This window comes from Bos grunniens, chromosome 1 (assembly GCF_055505025.1).
Source record: "Bos grunniens cultivar Pamir isolate PY7600 chromosome 1, Bosgru_T2T1.0, whole genome shotgun sequence".
NCBI lineage: Eukaryota > Metazoa > Chordata > Mammalia > Artiodactyla > Bovidae > Bos > Bos grunniens.
The window spans coordinates 13,279,113-13,298,974 of NC_141165.1; the positions used below are offsets into that span (position 1 = coordinate 13,279,113).

The 19,862-nt window shown below is 44.8% G+C and overlaps 1 pseudogene across 1 annotated transcript; it reads left to right on the forward strand.

The window, feature by feature from the left end:
• The first annotated feature begins 18,732 nt into the window (after window positions 1-18,732).
• On the forward strand, window positions 18,733-19,581 carry LOC147379001 (cytosolic iron-sulfur assembly component 2A pseudogene; annotated as a pseudogene). The gene has a single exon (XR_015170177.1). The product of XR_015170177.1 is annotated as a cytosolic iron-sulfur assembly component 2A pseudogene (transcript).
• Window positions 19,582-19,862: the final 281 nt, after the last annotated feature.

Sequence of the window (19,862 nt, forward strand, 5' to 3'; positions counted from 1 at the left end):
CTCACCTGTGAGGGACCAAGCTCAGGAGCTCTTCCTACATCTGGGTGATGCTACATAACAGACACCCCAGTGCCACCATGCACCAGCCCTGATCTGAGTACCTGGCACCTGCCCTCACCTAGGAGAAGGCAATGGCACCCCACTCCAGTACTCTTGCCTGGAAAACTCCATGGACGGTGGAGCCTGATAGGCTGCAGTCCATGGGGTCGCTAAGAGTTGGACACGGCTGAGTGACTTCCCTTTCACTTTTCACGTTTACACATTGGAGAAGGAAATGGCAACCCACTCCAATGTTCTTGCCTGGAGAATCCCAGGGACGGGGGAACCTGGTGGGCTTCTGTCTATGGGGTCGTACAGAGTCGGAGATGACTGAAGCGATTTAGCAGCAGCAGCAGCCCTCACCTAATCTCAGAACTGCTTTGTTCAATCAGCATTGTTATCAGCCCCCACTCCATAGACTGGGAGACTGAGGCACAGAGAAGTTAACCAGCTGTGTGCTCAGTCATGTTCACCTCTGTGACCCTGTGGACAGTAGCCCACAAGGCTCTTTTGTCCATGGAATTCTCCAGGCAAGAATACTGGAGTGGGCTGCCATGCCCTCCTCCAGGGGATCCTCCTGACCCAGGGATTGATCCCAAGGAATTTGACCAAAGGCATACAACTAGTAGATGGCCTTGGGTGGATGGTGTCCAGCACTCAGGACTCAGCACTCAGGACACTTTTTGGGTGCCCAGGTCATGCCAGGCCCTCCCATTGCCCAAGGAGGAGGAAGTGCTCCCTGTGTGACATGCCCAGAAGTCAGGGAGAAGGAGGTCCCATTGGTGGGATGGGGACAGGAGGGGCTACTGCCCCTTGGCTGCTTGGCCTTGCCCCTCAAGCAAGCCTGGACACTGCAATCTTCTCCTCTTGTCCCAGACAGAAGCTTCAGTCTGTGTGTGTGTTAGTCGCTCAGTCATGTCTGACTCTTTGAGACCCCATGGACTGTAGCCTACCAGGCTCCTTGGTCCATGAGATTTTCCAGGCAAGAATACTAGAGATGGTTGCCATTTCCTTCTCCAGGGGATCTTCCCAACCCAGGGATCGAACCTGGGTCTCCTGCATTACAGGCAGATTCTTTACCATCTGAGCCACCAGAGAAGTCTGTGTGGCTACCCCAAAAGGGATGGGGTCCCAGAGGTCAGGAATCCTGAGCCAGGATGATCTCAGGGGCCTCAGAATGCCAGCCCAGGCTCAGCTGGAGGATCAGTGCAGGAGGGGCCCTGGGCCTGCTCCCTGAGGACTTCCTGGGTGGTGGGTCTCCTGCTGACTCTCTACCAGGACTTTAGCACCTTCTTGTCCTCCAGCTAGCTGTGTGACCTTGTCTGGGCCTGTCTTCCCGAGAAAAGCTGTTCAACATTGTTACTCATTACAAAAATGCATATTACAGCCAAGTGCGATACCACTTCACCTCCACAAGGATGGCTAGTATCAAAAACAGACAATAGCAAATGTTAGAGAAGATATGGAGAAACTGGAGCCCTCACACATTCACGGCGGGAGTGTAAAATGGTGCAGCCACTCTGGAAGTACCTTTGGCTTCTCCTTAACGAGTCCAGGGCTTCCCCAGTGGCTCAGATAGTAAAGAATCTGCAATGCATGAGGCATGGATTTGATCCTTGGATCAAGAAGGTCCCCTAGAGAAGGAAATGGCTACCTGCTCCAGTATTCTTGCCTGGAGAATTCCGTGGACAGAGGAGCCTGGTGGGCTACAGTCCTTGGAGTTGCAAAGAGCTGGATGTGACTGAGTAACTAATGCTTTCACTTTCTAATGGGTTCAACATAGCACTACTGTATGACCCAGAAATTCCACTCCTAGGTGTACACCCAAAAGAGTAAAAAACAGATACTCAAACAAAATGTTGTACACAAATGTTTATAATAGCACTATCCACAACAGCCAAAGTACAGAAACAACCCAGACGTCCATCTACAGAAGAATGGATAAAGTAGGGTTCATTATACAATAAAATATTACTCAGTTGCAACATGTGTGAACTTTGAGAATGCTACACTAAGTGAAATAAGCCAGACGGAGGAGGCCACCTAGTGTGTGATTTCATGCATGTGAAATACCCAGAAGAGGCAAATTCATAGAGACAGAAAGCAGATTTCCAGGGGGTGAAAGCCGGTAGTGAAAGGTTCTTGCTGAACCTCAAAAAGACGCCAGGATTCTTTGCCTCCAGAGGAGAAGAATTCAATCCAGGGCCAGAGATGAAGCTTGATCACTCAGAGCTTTTGTGTAATAAAGTTAGTAAAGTATAAAGGAGATAGAGAAATCTTCTGACATAGGCATCAGAAGGGGGCAGAAAGAGTACCCCCTTGCTAGTGTTAGCAATGGAGTTATATACTCTCCAATGAATCCAAAGAATGTCTGGAGGTTGTAAAGACCTCACCAGACCTACTCCCCTAATTTACATTTTAAGATAACAGAATTAGCCAGAAGGTTTAATCCAGAGACTGTCTTCAGGCAGGAAGGTAAGGAGCAGCGGCTGCGCTTTGCTGGAGCAGCCGTGAAGAGATACCCCACGCCCAAGGTAAGAGAAACCCAAGGAAGACGGTGTTGCAAGAGGGCATCAGAGGGCAAACACACTGAAACCATACTCACAGAAAACTAGTCAATCTAATCACACTAGGACCACAGCCTTGTCTAACTCAGTGAAACTAAGCCATGCCCGTGGGGCAACCCAAGACGGGTGGGTCATGGTAGAGAGATCTGACAGAATGTGGTCCACTGGAGAAGGGAATGGCAAACCACTTCAGTATTCTTGCTTTGAGAACCCCATGAACAGTATGAAAAGGCAAAATGATAGGATACTGAAAGAGAAACTCCCCAGGTCAGTAGGTGCCCAATATGCTACTGGAGATCAGTGGAGAAATAACTCCAGAAAGAATGAAGGGATGGAGCCAAAGCAAAAACAATACCCAGCTGTGGATGTGACTGGGGATAGAAGCAAGGTCCGATGCTGTAAAGAGTAATATTGCATAGGAACCTGGAATGTCAAGTCCATGAATCAAGGCAAATTGGACGTGGTCAAACAAGAGATGGCAAGAGTGAATGTCGACATTCTAGGAATCAGCGAACTGAAATGTACTGGAATGGGTGAATTTAACTCAGATGACCATATATCTACTACTGCAGGCAGGAATCCCTCAGAAGAAATGGAGTGGCCATCATGGTCAACAAAAGAGTCCGAAATGCAGTACTTGGATGCAATCTCAAAACTGACAGAATGATCTCTGTTCGTTTCCAAGGCAAACCATTCAATATCACAGTAATCCAAGTCTATGCCCCAACCAGTAATGCTGAAGAAGCTGAAGTTGAACGGTTCTATGAAGACCTACAAGACCTTTTAGAACTAACACCCAAAAAAGATGTCCTTTTCATTATAGGGGACTGGAATGCAAAAGTAGGAAGTCAAGAAACACCTGGAGTAACAGGCAAATTTGGCCTTGGAATACGGAATAAAGCAGGGCAAAGACTAATAGAGTTTTGCCAAGAGAATGCACTGGTCATAGCAGACACCCTCTTCCAACAACACAAGAGAAGACACTACACAAGGACATCACCAGATGGTCAATACCAAAATCAGATTGATTATATTTTTTGCAGCCAAAGATGGAGAAGCTCTATATAGTCAGCAAAAACAAGACCAGGAGCTGACTGTGGCTCAGATCATGAACTCCTTATTGCCAAATTCAGACTTAAATTGAAGAAAGTAAGGAAAACCACTACACCATTCAGGTATGACCTAAATCAAATCCCTTATGATTATACAGTGGAAGTGAGAAATAGATTTAAGGGCCTAGATCTGATAGATAGAGTGCCTGATGATCTATGGAATGAGGTTTGTGACATTGTACAGGAGACAGGGATCAAGACCATCCCCATGGCAAAGAAATGCAAAAAAGCAAAATGGCTGTCTGGGGAGGCCTTACAAATAGCTGTGAAAAGAAGAGAAACCAAAAGCAAAGGAGAAAAGGAAAGATATAAGCATCTGAATGCAGAGTTCCAAAGAATAGCAAGAAGAGATAAGAAAGCCTTCTTCAGCGATCAATGCAAAGAAATAGAGGAAAACAACAGAATAGGAAAGACTAGGGATCTCTTCAAGAGAATTAGAGATAGCAAGGGAACATTTCATGCAAAGATGGGCTCGATAAAGGACAGAAATGGTATGGACCTAACAGAAGCAGAAGATATTAAGAAGAGATGGCAAGAACACACAGAATAACTGTACAAAAAAGATCTTCATGACCCAGATAATCATGATGGTGTGATCACTGACCTAGAGCCAGACATCCTGGAACGTTAAGTCAAGTGGGCCTTAGAAAGCATCACTATGAACAAAGCTAGTGGAGGTGACGGAATTCCACTTGAGCTATTCCAAATCCTGAAAGATGATGCTGTGAAAGTGCTGCACTCAATATGCCAGCAAATTTGGAAAACTCAGCAATGGCCATAGGACTGGAAAAGGTTAGTTTTCATTCCAATCCCAAAGAAAGGCAATGCCAAAGAATGCTCAAATTACCGCACAATTGCACTCATCTCACACGCTAGTAAAGTAATGATCAAAATTCTCCAAGACAGGCTTCAGCAATATGTGAACCGTGAACTTCCTAATGTTCCAGCTGGTTTTAGAAAAGGCAGAGGAACCAGAGATCAAATTGCCAACATCCGCTGGATCATCAAAAAAGCAAGAGAGTTTCAGAAAAACATCTATTTCTGCTTTATTGACTATAACAAGCCTTTGACTGTGTGGATCACAATAAACTGTGGAAAATTCTGAAAGAGATGGGAATACCAGAACACCTGATCTGCCTCTTGAGAAATCTGTATGCAGGTCAGGAAGCAACAGTTAGAACTGGACATGGAACAACAGACTGGTTCCAAATAGGGAAAGGAGTTCGTCAAGGCTGTATATTGTCACCCTGTTTATTTAACTTATATTCAGAGTACATCATGAGAAACACTGGACTAGAAGAAACACAAGCTGGAATCAAGATTGCTGGGAGAAATATCAATAACCTCAGATATGCAGATGACAGCACCCTTATGGCAGAAAGTGAAGAGGAACTAAAAAGCCTCTTGATGAAACTGAAAGAGGAGAGTGAAAAAGTTGGCTTAAAGCTCAACATTCAGAAAACGAAGATCATGGCAGCCGGTTCCACCACTTCATGGGAAATAGATGGGGAAACAGTGGAAACAGTGTCAGACTTTATTTTCCTGGGCTCCAAAATCACTGCAGATGGTGATTTCAGCCATGAAATTAAAAGACGCTTACTCTTTGGAAGGAAAGTTATGACCAACCTAGATAGCATATTCAAAAGCAGAGACATTACTTTGCCAACAAAGGTCCGTCTAGTCAAGGCTATGGTTTTTCCTGTGGTCATGTATGGATGTGAGAGTTGGACTGTGAAGAAGGCTGAGCGCCGAAGAATTGATGCTTTTGAACTGTGGTGTTGGAGAAGACTCTTGAGAGTCCCTTGGACTGCAAGGAGATCCAACCAGTCCATTCTGAAGGAGATCAGCCCCGGGATTTCTTTGGAAGGAATAATGCTAAAGCTGAAACTCCAGTACTTTGGCCACCTCATGCAAAGAGTTGACTCATTGGAAAAGACTCCGATGCTGGGAGAGATTGGGGGCAGGAGGAGAAGGGGACGACAGAGGGTGAGATGGCTGGATGGCATCACTGACTCGATGGACGTGAGTCTGAGTGAACTCCGGGAGTTGGTGATGGACAGGGAGGCCTGGCGTGCTGCAATTCATGGGGTCACAAAGAGTCGGACATGACTGAGCGACTGATCTGATCTGAAAGACCAGACCTGCTCCCGTAATTTACATTTTAAGATAACAGGATTAGCCAAAAAAGGTTTAATCCGGAGATTGTCCTCAGGAAGGATACATTATTGTTATATAATCTTAAGGAATGTAGAGGGAAAAAAAGCTTGTCCTTTTCTTCCTCCTTGAGAATTCCAGACCCCTCTCTCCTTGAGGACCCCTAGACTTCTTATCAACCTACCTAGGAAATGACTTTCTTAGTAGGAAGGAAGACTAAAGCTTAATAATATGCAGTTTCTATTTTGGGTGATGAAAAAGTTCTGGAAATAGACAATGGTGATGATTAATACAACACTGTGATATATTATGGAGAAGCTCTATACAGTCAGCAAAAACAAGACCGGGAGCTGATTGTGGCTCAGATCATGAACTCCTTATTGCCAAATTCAGACTTAAATTGAAGAAAGTGGGGGAAACCACTAGACCATTCAGGTACGACCTAAATCAAATCCCTAATGATTATACAGGGGAAGTGACAAATAGATTCAAGGCATTAGATCTGATAGAGTGCCTGAAGAACTATGGATGGAGGTTCATAACATTGTACAGGAGGCCATGATCAAAATCATCCCCAAGAAAAAGAAACACAAAAAAAGCAAAATGATAGTCTGAGGAGGATTTACAAATAGCTGAGAAAAGAAGAGAAGCAAAAGGCAAAAGGAAAAATATATCCATCTCAATTCAGAGTTCCAAAGAATACCAAGGAGAGATAGGAAAGCCTTCCTCAGTGATCAATGCAAAGAAATAGAGGGAAACAATAAAATGGGAAATACTAGGGATCTCTTCAAGAAAATTAGAGATACCAAGGGAACATTTCATGCAAAGATGGGCTTGATAAAGGACAGAAATGGTATGGACCTAACAGAAGCAGAAGATATTAAGAAGAGGTGGCAAGAACACACAGAAGAACTATACAAAAGCCATACATTCTGGAATGTGAAGTCAAGTGGGCCTTAGAGAGCATCACTACGACCAAAGCTAGTGGAGGTGATGGAATTCCACTTGAGCTATTTCAAATCCTGAAAGATGATGCTGTGAAAGCACTGCATCCAATATGCCAGCAAATTTGGAAAACTCAGCAGTGGCCACAGGACTGGAAAAGGTCAGTTTTCATTCCATTCCCAAAGAAAGGCAATGCCAAAGAATGTTCAAACTACTGCACAGTTGCACTCATCTCACATTCTAGTAAAGTAATGCTCAAAATTCTCCAAGCCAGGCTTCAGCAATGAACCATGAACTTCCAGATGTTCAAGCTGGATTTAGAAAAGGCAGAGGAACCAGATATCAAATTGCCAACATCCGCTGGATCATTGAAAAAGCAAGAGAGTTTCAGAAAAACATCTATTTCTGCTTTATTGACTATAACAAGCCTTTGACTGTATGGATCACAATAAACTGTGGAAAATTCTGAAAGAGATGGGAATACCAGACCACCTGACCTGCCTCTTGAGAAATCTATATGCAGGTCAGGAAGCAACAGTTAGAACTGGACATGGAACAACAAACTGGTTCCAAATAGGAAAAGGAGTACATCAAGGCTGTATATTGTCACCCTGCTTATTTAACGTCTATGCAGAGTACATCATGAGAAATGCTGGGCTGGAAGAAGCACAAGCTGGAATCAAGATTGCTGGGAGAAATATCAATAACCTCAGATATGCAGATGACACCACCCTTATGGCAGAAAGTGAAGAGGAACTAAAAAGCCTCTTGATGAAACTGAAAGAGGAGAGTGAAAAAGTTGGCTTAAAGCTCAACATTCAGAAAACTAAGATCATGGCATCTGGTCCCATCACTTCATGGGAAATAGATGGGGAAACAGTGGAAACAGTGTCAGACTATTTTTTTGGGGGGGGGGGCTCCAAAATCACTGCAGATGGTGATTTCAGCCATGAAATTAAAAGACGCTTACTCCTTGGAAGGAAAGTTATGACCAACCTAGATAGCATATTCAAAAGCAGAGATATTACTTTGCCAACAAAGGTCCGTCTAGTCAAGGCTATGGTTTTTCCTGTGGTCATGTATGGATGTGAGAGTTGGACTGTGAAGAAAGCTGATTGCCAACAAAGGTCCGGCTAGTCAAGGCTATGGTTTTTCCTGTGGTCATGTATGGATGTGAGAGTTGGACTGTGAAGAAAGCTGAGTGCCAAAGAATTGATGCTTTTGAACTGTGGTGTTGGAGAAGACTCTTGAGAGTCCCTTGGACTGCAAGGAGATCCAACCAGTCCATCCCAAAGGAGACCAGTCCTGGGTGTTCATTGGAAGGACTGATGCTAAAGCTGAAACTCGAATACTTTGGCCACTTCATTTGACAAGTTGACTCATTGGAAAAGACTCTGATGCTGAGAGGGATTGGGGGCAGGAGGAGAAGGCAACCACAGAGGATGAGATGGCTGGATGGCATCACTGACTCAATGTACATGAGTTTGAATGAACTCTGGGAGTTGGTGATGGACAGGAAGGCCTGGCGTGCTGCAATTCATGGGGTCACAAAGTCGGACAGGACTGAGCGACTGAACTGAACTGAAACTACAGGGAGGGAACACAGCTCCACCCATAGATAGAAAATTGGATTAAAGATTTACTGAGCATGGCCCAGCCCATCAGAATAAGACCCAGATTCCCCCACAGCCAGTTCCTCCCATCAGGAAGCTTCCACAAGCCTCTTATGCTTATCCATCAGAGGGCATACAGAATGAAAACCACAGTCACAGAAAACTAATCAAACTAATCACATGGATAACAGCCTTGTCTAACTCAATGAAACTATGAGTCATGCCGTATACGGCCACCCGAGATGAATGGGTCATGGTGGAGAGCTCTGACAAAATGTGGTCCACTGGAGAAGGGAATGGCAAACCACTTCAGCTTTCTTGCTTGAGAACCCCATGTACAATATGAAAAGGGAAAAAGATACGACACTGAAAGATGAACTCCCCAGGTTGGTAGGTGCCCGATATGCTACTGGAGAAGAGTGGAGAAATAACTCCAGAAAGAATGAAGAAGCTGACCCAAAGCAAGAACAATGCCCAGTTGTGGATGTGACTGGTGATGGAAGTAAAGTCTGATGCTGTAAAGAGCAATATTGCATAGGAACCTGGAATGTTAGGTCCATCAAGGTAAATTAAAAGTGGTTAAGCAGGAGATGGCAAGAGTGAACACTGACATTTTAGGAATCAGTGAACTAAAATGCACCAGAATGGGCGAATTTAATTCAGATGACCATTACATCTAATACTGTGGGCAAGAATCCCTTAGAAGAAATGGAGTAGCCCTCATAGTCAACAAAGTCCAAAATGCATACTTTGGTGCAACCTCAAAAATGATAGAATGATTTCTGTTCTTTTCCAAACCATTCACTATCACAGTAATCCAAGTCTATGACCCAACATCTAATGCTGAAGTTGAACAGTTCTATGAAGACCTACAAGACCTACTAGCTCAGTTCAGTTCAGTTGTTCAGTCATGCCCAACTCTTCTAGACCTTCTGAAGTAACACCAAGAAAAGATGTCCTTTTCGTCATATGGGACTGGAATGCAAATGTAGAAAGTCAAGAGATACCTGGAGTAACAGGCAACTTTGGCTTTGGAGTACAAAATGCAGCAGGGCAAAGGCTAACAGAGTTTTGCCAAGAGAATACACTGGTCATAGCAAACACTCTCTTCCAACAACAAAGAGACAAATCTACACATGGACATCACCAGACGGTCAATACTAAAATCAGACTGATTATATTCTTTGCAGCCAAAGATGGAGAAGCTCTACACAGTCAGCAGAAACAAGACCAGGAGCTGACCTGTGGCTCTGATCATGAACTCCTTGTTGCCAAATTCAGACTTAAATTGAAGAAAGTAAGGAAAACCACTAGACCATTCAGGTATGACCTAAATCAAATCCCTAACGATTATACAGAAAAGTGACAAATAGATTCAAGACATTAGATCTGATAGCCAGAGTGCCTGAAGAACTATGGATGGAGGTTCATAACATTGTACAGGAGGCCATGATCAAAACCATCCCCAAGAAAAAGAAACACAAAAAAAGCAAAATGATAGTCTGAGGAGGACTTACAAATAGCTGAGAAAAGAATAGAAGCAAAAGGCAAAAGGAAAGATATATCCATCTCAATTCAGAGTTCCAAAGAATAGCGAGGAGAGATAAGAAATCCTTCCTCAGTGATCAGTGCAAAGAAATAGAGGGAAACAGTAGAATGGAATAGACTAGAGATCTCTTCAAGAAAATTAGAGATACCAAGGGAACATAAGATGGGCACAGTAAAGGACAGAAATGGCATGGATCTAACAGAAGCAGAAGATATTAAGAAGAGGTGGTGAGAACACACAGAAGAACAGTACAAAAAAGATCTCCATGACCCAGATAACCATGATGGTGTGATCACTCACCTAGAGCTAGACATCCTGGAGTGGGCCTTAGGAAGCATCATTATGAACAAAGTTAGTGAAGATGATGGAATTCCAGTTGAGCTATTTCAAATCCTAAAAGATGATGCTGTGAAAGTGTTGCACTCAATATGCCAACAAATTTGGAAAACTCAGCAGTGGCCACAGGACTGGAAAAGGTCGGTTTTCATTCCAATCCCAAAGAAAGGCAATGCCAAAGAATGTTCAAACTACCACACAATTGCACTCATCTCACATGCTAGCAAGGTAATGCTGAAAATTCTCCAAGCTAGGCTTCAGCAGTAAGTGAACTGAAAACTTCCATCTGGAAGTTTTAGAAAAGGCAGAGGAATCAGAGATCAAATTGCCAACATCCATTGGATTATAGAAAAAGCAGAATTCCAGAAAAATATCTACTTCTGCTTCATTGACTATGCTAAAGCCTTTGACTATGTGGATCACAACAAACTGTGGAAAATTCTTCAAGAGATGGGAATACCAGACCACCTTACCTGCCTCCTGAGAAATCTATATGCAGGTCAAGAAGTAGCAGTTAGAACTGGACATGGAACAACAGACTGGTTCCAAATTGGGAAAGGAGTACAACAAGGCTGTATATTGTCACTCTGCTTATTTAACTTATATGAAGAGTACATCATGTGAAATGCCGGGCTGGATGAAGCACAAGCCGGAATCAAGATTGACAGGAGATATATACATAACCTCAGATATGCAGATGATGCCACCCTTATGGCAGAAAGCAAAGAGTAACTGAAGAGCCTCTTGATGAAAGTGAAAGAGGAGAGTGAAAAACCTGGCTTAAAATTCAACATTCAAAAAACATGGCATCCAATCCCATCACTTCATGGTAAATAGATGGGGAAACAATGGAAAGAGGACAGACTTTATTTCCTTGGTCTCCAAAATCACTGCAGATGGTGACTGCAGCCATGAAATTAAAAGATGCTTGCTTCTTGGAAAAAAGCTATGACCAACCTAGATAGCATATTAAAAAGCAGAGACATTACTTTGCCAGCAAAGGTCCATCTAGTCAAAGCTATGGTTTTTCCAGTAGTCATGTATGGATGTGAGAGTTGGACTATAAAGAAAGCTGAGCGCTGAAGAATGGATGCTTTTGAGCTGTGATGTTGGAGAAGACTCTTGAGAGTCCCTTGGACTGCACGGAGATCCAACCAGTCAATCCTAAAGGGAGTCAGTCCTGAATATTCATTGGAAGGACTGATGCTGAAGCTGAAGCTCCAATGATGTGAAGAACTGACTCATTGGAAAAGACCCTGATGCTGGGAAAGATTGAAGCAGGAAGGAGAAGGGGATGACAGAGGACGAGATGGATGGCATCACCGACTCGATGGACATGAGTTTGAGCAAGCTCTGGGAGTTGGTGATGGACAGGGAAGCCTGGCGTGCTGCAGTCCATGGGGTCACAGAGTTGGACACAACTGAGTGACTGAAGTGAACTGACTGTAACTATTAATATATGATAAATCTTGAAAGCCAGTAGACCAACTCCTCCAATGTATTCTTTTTCAAAACAGTTTTAGCTATTCTCTAGTTTCTTGGATTTTCCATGTAAGTTTTAGAATAATCTTGTCTCTGTCTACAAAATTCTTGCTGGGATGTTGGTAGAAATTACAATTTTGGGGAAACTGATATACTTATTGAGTCTTCCAATTCATGTATGCCTGTTTCTCCATTTATTCAGGACTTCATTAATTTCTTTCATCAGTGTTTTGTAGTTTTAAAAATCTTTCAAAAAGTTGTTGTTTCAAAAATTCTATACTTGTTTTGTTATATTTACACCTAAGATCTAATTTTTTTTGAGCAAGCATACATAATTTTGTGCTTTTAATTTTGGTGTTTCTATATTCATTGTTAGTATTTAGAAATACCAGTGGGTTTTTTTTTTTTTTTTTTCACGTTCATCTCATGTCCTACAGGCTTGTTGGATTCATTTGTTCTAGGAGTGTTTTGTTTTGTTACCGAATCTACGAAGAAAACTGTGTCATCTGTAAACAGGAACCATTTGATGTCTTCCTTCCCAGGCCGTATGCCTTTTGTTCCCTTTTATTTTGTCTCACTGTCCAGGCCAGAACTTCCAGAACGATGCTGAATAAAAACCAGGAGAGTAGATATCCTTGCCTCGTTCCCAACCCTAGAGGGAAAGCTGTAGGTTATTTATGATGTTCTTTATCATGTTGAGGAAGTCCCTTCCTTTCCTATATTTATGAGAGGTTTTTTTTTTATCATGAATAGGTATTAAGTTTTGTTAAATGCCTTTTTGGCACTGATTGATATGACCAGATAATTTTTCATCATTAGCCTGTTAATATGGCAAATTACATGGATTGATGTTTTTGAATTTTGAACCACCCTTGAATCCCTGGGATAGACTCCACTTGGCCATAGTATATCTTATTGAATCTAATTTTCCAAAATTTTGTTAAGGATTTTTGTATTTATATTCACAAAGTATTAATATATTGACCTATAGTTTTCTTTTTGTAACTGTTCGGTTTTGGCATTAGGATGATGTTAACTTCATACAATGAATCAAGGAGTATTCCATCCTTGTTTTTCTGGAAGAGATATGTAGAATTAGTGTTAATACTTTTTAAACTGTTTGATAGAAACCCCAGTGAAACCATCTGAGTCTAGAGGTTTAGGGGAAGGGATAGACTAAGAAGTTAATCTCCTTAATAGTTACAGGCTGTTCCAATCATTTTCTACAGGTAAGTTGTGGCAGGTTGTGCTTTTTTAGGAATTGGTTCATTTCATGTAAGTTGTCAAATTTACAAATACACAGTTGTTCATAATCTCCCCTCATTTCCCTTTTGATGTCCTTAGGGTCTGTAGTGACACTTTCTGTGTCAGTTTTAAGACTGGAAATTTATGCCTTCTCTATCTCTTTTTTTTTGGTCAGTTTTTCTGGAAGTTTGTTGGTTAAAAAAAAAAAAATCCCAAAGAAGGAGCTCTTCGTTTCATTGCTTTTCCCTATTATTTTTCCATTTTCAACGTGATTAATTTCTGCTCTTATCTTCACCCTGCTATCCCTTCTGCTTGCTTTGGGTTCATTCTGCTCTCCTTACAGGTTCATGAGGTGGGTGCTTAGTTACATCCCTCTTTTCTTCTTCTTTTTAAAAAATAAACATGTAGTCCAACAAAGCCAAGTTTATTGGGTCAGTGAAGCCAGGAAGGACTCTCCGAATAACTACACATCTCCTGACGATGGAGAGAAGGCACGTGGCACAGCTGTTTTCAAGTTTGTGTTAGGCGCACGCTTGTCCAGCCTGTGCCCCCCTGCTCAGGTGGTGTTGCCACGACAGAAGGGTCTAGGGTTTCTTCACGTGCTCCTTTGAATAAAAGGCGTCAGCGAGAGGACAGTGGGCACACCCTACCCTGTATCCCAGGGGTGCGGGTGGGGGCAGGTGTGAGTGTGGCAGGTGAACAAGGGCCAGGCAGACACACCCAGCTCAGGCCATGCCCACGGCGGCTGGAACACGAAGGAACCCCGTGAGTGATGTGAATGTGACTCCTTGACCCACAGGAAGCATTTATTTAGCACCTCCTGTGTGCTAGCCAGTGTCCCAGGAGAACAAAACAGCTCAAGCTCCCTGCCCAAGAAGATCCTAGTCTAGTGGGAGGAGACTGACAACCCAGAGAAGAGAAAAGAGGCCTGAATGTGCCAGAGGGGAAAGTGCAGATGAGAAAGCAGGACAGGAAGGAAGAAGGCAGGTAGGCTGGGGCTGGGGGTCAGGCTCTGCAGCAACAGGAGGGGAGGCAGCCTGCGAGAAGGACCCTGAACCGAGACCCTGTGGATATGCTCTCTGCGGGCAGGGGCAAAGCCCTGTGGGGGTGCCAGCCTGGCGTGGAGGCCAGTGTGTCTGAGCAGCAGTGCGTGCAGGAGGGAGCAGAGGGAGAGGCAGGTGATGAGAGCTGTGGACTTGAGCCTGGGATTCTGACACCCCTCAGAGTGAAACCAGACTGGGAGGCTCAACAGGAAGTCACCCCAGTGACCAGGGAGCCACGGCGGCCTGGCCCAGGTGGAGGAGGGGCTCATGGTCCGATGCTGGGTATGTCTGGGGATGGATTTGCTGAAAGTAGAAAACATTCTTATGGTTGCCAAGGGGATAAGGGGTGGAGGGATAAATTGGGAGATTGGGATTGACATAAACACACTACCATACATAAAATAGATACCTAATAAGAACCTACTGTATAGCACAGGGAACTCTACTCAATACTCTGCAATGGCCAATATGGGAAAAGAATCTAAAAAACAGTGGGTACGTGTACATGTATAACTGATTCATTTTGCTGTACACCTGAAACTAACACAACACTGTAAATCGACAATACTCCAATAAAAATTTTAAAATTAAATACCAAGAGAGAGGCAGAGAGAGAAATGTTGGCTGTGGGTGTGAGATGCAGGGAGGACCCTGGCAATCAAGGGATGCGGTCATCATCAGCTGAGATGAGGGAGCCTTGAGAGGGTCAGGCTGGCGGGGGAGCCACGTGATGTAGGACTGAGCATTGGCCCATCACGGGTCACTGATGAGCTTGCTGGCATTAGAGCCCTTTGAGAACTGAGGTGCAGCCCAGCAGAGGAGGCTGTGAGGTACACACCCCAGCAAAGTGTAGCAGCACTGGGGGAAGCCCAACACGTGTGCACCTGGGGAGGGACCCAGCCCAGAGGGGAGTCACATGGGGGAGGAGAGAGGGAGACCTGGAGCCAGCCATGCCCTGGGCAGGCCTGGCTGGTAACACGGCCAGCTCACCACCCACCTCTCAGTCTGGCTCAAGCCTCCAGTTCAAAGTGTGGGCCCTGGAGCATCCGCATTACCTGGGACCTAGAAATGCAGAGTCCCGGGTCTGCAGAGTCAGACACCCTGAGGAGGGTCCAGCAACCTATGGTTCCACAAGGCCTTTGGGAGTGGGAGACAAGGCTGGGTGCTGAAGCTGGAGAGGGGGCTCCAAGCCTGGGAGGGAACAGCCGGGAAAGGCATCAGTGGGGACCCTCTCTCGTCCCAGTCTTAGATCCCTGGTTCTATGAACGCCACTTTGACGTTAAGTAGAAATTCTAGAGCACCCCAGCCATGACGAGATGAGTCTGCTCCTTTCACGGGTGTGCCCTGTTTTGCCTTTCATCAGTTCAGTTGCTCAGTCGTGTCCAGCTCTTTGTGACCCCAGGGACTGCAGCACGCCAGGCTTCCCTGTCCATCACCAACTCCCAGAGCTTGCTCAAACTCATGTCCATTGAGTCAGTGATGCCATCCAACCATCTCATACTCTGTTGTCCCCTTCTCCTCCTGCCTTCAATCTATCCCAGCATCAGGGCCTTTTCTAATGAGTCAGACCTTCCCATCAGGTGGTCAAAGTACTGGAGCTTCAGCTTCAGTATCAGTCCTTCCAATGAATACTCAGGACTGATTTCCCTTAGGATTGACTGGTTTGATCTTCTTGAAGTCCAAGGGACTCTCAAGAGTTTTCTCCAACTCCACAGTTCAAAACCATCCATTCTTCGGTGCTCAGCCTTCTTTATGGTCCAGCTCTCACATCCATACATGACTACTGGAAAAACCATAGCTTTGACTGGACAGACCTTTGTCAGCAAAATAAAGTCTCTGCTTTTTAATATGCTATCTAGGTTGGTCATAGCTTTTCTTCCAAAGAACAAGTATCTTAATTTCATGGCTGGGTTACCATCTGCAGTGATTTTGGAGCCCAAGGAAATAAAGTCTGTCACTGTTTCCATTGTTTCTCATGAATTTAGCACGAAGTAATGGGCCAGATGCCATGATCTTAGTTTTTTGAATGTTGAGCTTTAAGCTAGCTTTTTCACTCTCCTCTTTCACTTTCATCAAGAGGCTCTTTAGTTTCTCTTGCTTTCTGCCATTAGAGTGGTGTCATCTGCATATCTGAGATTATTGAGATTTCTCCCGGCAATCTTGATTCCAGCTTGTGCATCATCCAGCCTGGCGTTTCACATGAGATATGATTTCTGCTGTGATGTGCACAGATCTGAGTGCCTGTCTGAGCTGGCCGCCTCACTTGCCCCATGTAACTCACACCCTGTCACCAGACAGAACATGTCCATCTCCCCACAAAGCTCCCTGGTGCCACCTCCTGGAAGTAACCTCTGACCTAGTTCAGGTCACTGTGGGTTCATTGTGCCTGTTCTGGAACTTTGTACAAAGGGAGCCATCTGGTCTGAACCCTCCATGGGTTTGACTTCTTTCACTCCAGGTATGTCTGGGCTCCTCTGCGAGGCTGCGAGGACCGATACTCCATTCCGGTATTGCCTGGACCCCTGAGCTAGTTCATCTGCTCACTTGTTGGAGGGCATCTGGGCTAAGGTGAACCTTCTCATCCAAGCCCTTGTTGGGCCAAGGTTTTCATTTCTTGTGTGTAAGTTATTAGCCAGAAGAGGAATTCCTGGGCCTTAGTGTCACTGTGAATTCAGGGACACGGTTTTCCAAAGCGACCACAGCATTTTGTGTTCCCACCAGCAACGCGTGAGGGTTCCAGTTGCTCCACGTCCTCAGAACACCTGCTGGCGTCTGGTTACGACCATTCTGCTGCGTGAGTGGTGGCATCTCACTGCGGCTTTGACTCACGTCTCCCTGATAACCGATGTTCTTGTGTGAATTGCCATCGGCATATCTTCCTGTGCCAACTATCTGTCCAAGCCTCTTGCCTGTTTTAAAAAATTGGTTAGTTTGCATCACTGATTTGTGGAGAAGGCAATGGCAACCCACTCCAGTACTCTTGCCTGGAAAATCCCATGGACGGAGGAGCCTGGTGGGCTTCAGTCCATGAGGTCGCGAAGAGTCAGACATGACTGAGCGACTTCTCTTTTACTTTTCACTTTCATGCACTGGAGAAGGAAATGGCAACCCACTCCAGTGTTCTTGCCTGGAGAATCCCAGGGACGGGGGAGCCTGGTGGGCTGCTGTCTATGGGGTCGCACAGAGTAGGACATGACTGAAGTGACTTAGCAGCAGCAGCAGCAGCATTGATTTGTAATTCTTTACATATTCTAGACGCAAATTTTTTTCAACTTTTTATTTTGTATTGGGGTATAGCAGATTAACAACATTGTGATAGTTTCAGGTAAACAGGGAGGGGACTCAGCCATTCATATACATGTATCCATTCTCCCCTAAACTTCTCTCCCATCCAGGCTGCCATATGACATTGAACAGAGTTCTGTGTGCTGTGCAGTAGGCCCTTGGTGATTATCCATTTTAAATATAGCAGTGTAGACACAAATTTTTGTCAGATGTTGCAGAAGTGTTTTGGATATTTTCTCTAAGTCTGTGAGTGGCCATCTCAGATTTCAGAATCTCCTGGCCACAGGCAGCAGCCCTGCCCAGCCCCAACCAGGCCCACCCTCTGCAGGCTCAGGGCCCGTTGAGTGGACAAGAGGATGAGCTCCTGCTTTCTGGGGACAAGGGAGCCGGCCAGGGAAGTGCCAGTGGCCTGGCACTGGGAAGAGTGTGACCCTGGAGTAACTGGATGGGGACCTGGCCCCCACAGTGCAGGAGCAGAAAGCATGAAGTGAGCTTCCGGGTCAAAGGGCCTGTAGTGAGCACCCCCACACCAGGGTCTTCAGCCTCCCCCTGTGGCCCCAAGTCCCCCAGGCAGATGCAAACCACTCTCTGGCCTTTCTGGGAGTCCGGTGGGTGGGACCCAGGCCCAAGTGGGCAGGGAAAGCGCACTGACACCAGCGTTCTCTGGGGACATCCCTTCTGGAAGGTCCCCAGCAGTTCCTGTCCCCCTGAGTGTGCAGGGAACAAAGCAGAAAGGTCACCTGCTCCAGGGTCAGACGGGAGTCCCCCGCGGATTGCGTGTGAAGGTGAAAGAAGGAAAAGCCCCAAAATGCCCTTCAGTGGAGACCGGCGAGTATCAAGGCCACCCCTCTGTGGACGGCCAGACCAGGGGAAGGAGGGGTGAGTCCGGGCCCACACCGTGCTTACCACCTGCTGCAAATAGCAGTGCGGTATGTGCGGGGTGACTCAGTTATTGTGAAGCAAACAAGAGAAGGAAAAAGAAAGGCTCCTCTGGGAGGAGCCTTAGCAGGTGTGAGCTCTGGGCAGGGGGCGGGGGGACAGTGAGAGGGACTCTGGGACTTAATCCATACACTTAAGTATGGTTTGTCTACACAGGTTTGTTTTTACATGAAAAGTAGAAAATAGAATGTCGTGGGAAATATCCACAATACCAATCAAAGTATTAGATAATTGGGAATAAAGATAGTAAGAACTGTGTTGTACCCACATTTCATTTATTTGTATTATTTATTTGCTGGTATCTTTTGTATTAAGGTGTAATTGGCATATATAATATTTTTAAAAGAAGAAAGAAACAGGAAGGTGCACCATGTTCCTGGATTTAATTTCCTAATTGCATTTTAAAAGGCAATTCTTCGGGTGGCTCGGATGGGACAGTCGCCAGGGATGGCGGAACGTAAGGATGGAGTGGGTGTCCGGACTGCTCTCTTGGACGCTGAGCAGATTCCTGTGGCTCTAGGGCCTCTCTGAGCGGGGAGCTGCCCGGCAGCCCCGGATCATGGAAGAGAAAGCGCTAGAAGTTTATGATTTGATTCGAACCATCCGGGACCCAGAGAAGCCCAATACTTTAGAAGAACTGGAAGTGGTAACGGAAAGTTGTGTGGAGGTTCAGGAGATAAATGAAGATGACTATTTGGTTATTATAAGGTTCACGCCAACAGTACCTCATTGCTCTTTGGCGACTCTTATTGTTGGAAATCTACACTTCTGAAGGAACCCACTCAACAGAGGAAGATATCAACAAGCAGATAAATGACAAAGAGCGAGTGGCGGCTGCCATGGAGAACCCCAACTTACGGGAAATCGTGGAACAGTGTGTCCTGGAACCTGACTGACAGCCGTTTTAGAGCCACTGATGTATAATCATTTGATATATTTGTTTAAAGTCTTTGTAAAATGTAAAAGATTAATACATAGGTGATTTGTACCTCAAAGCATTTTTTTAAACGATGATTTCCAAGCAAGATTTAATTATCAGGTAGTACCTAGTTTGTTCAATGTCTAACATTCTCAGGATTTGTAACCCTTAAATGATCAGACAAAAATATTTTCTAGTTATTGTGTGTAAGATGAGTTGCTATTTTTCTGATGCCCATTCTGATGCTTCTCATGTCAAAATATTTACTGTGCCCAAATGTATTCAATTTAAACCATTACTCTGTAAAATAAATAAAACAAAGATGATTCTTGTACACACATTAAAAAAAAAAAAAAAGGCAATTCTTCATATCTACAAAACAGCAGCCGACTCACAGACACTGAGAGGAGACTTGTGGTTGCCAAGGAGGAGGTGGGGTGGGAGAGGGAGGGATCGGGAGGCTGGGGTGAGCAGATGCAAACGGTCCCATATAGACTGGAGAAACAACCGGGACCTACTGTATAGCACAGGCAACTGTATTCAATATCCTAGGATAAGCCATAATGAAAAAGAAAATGAAAAAGAACGTATATAGATAAAGAATATGTACAAAGGATACATATATGGAAAAAGA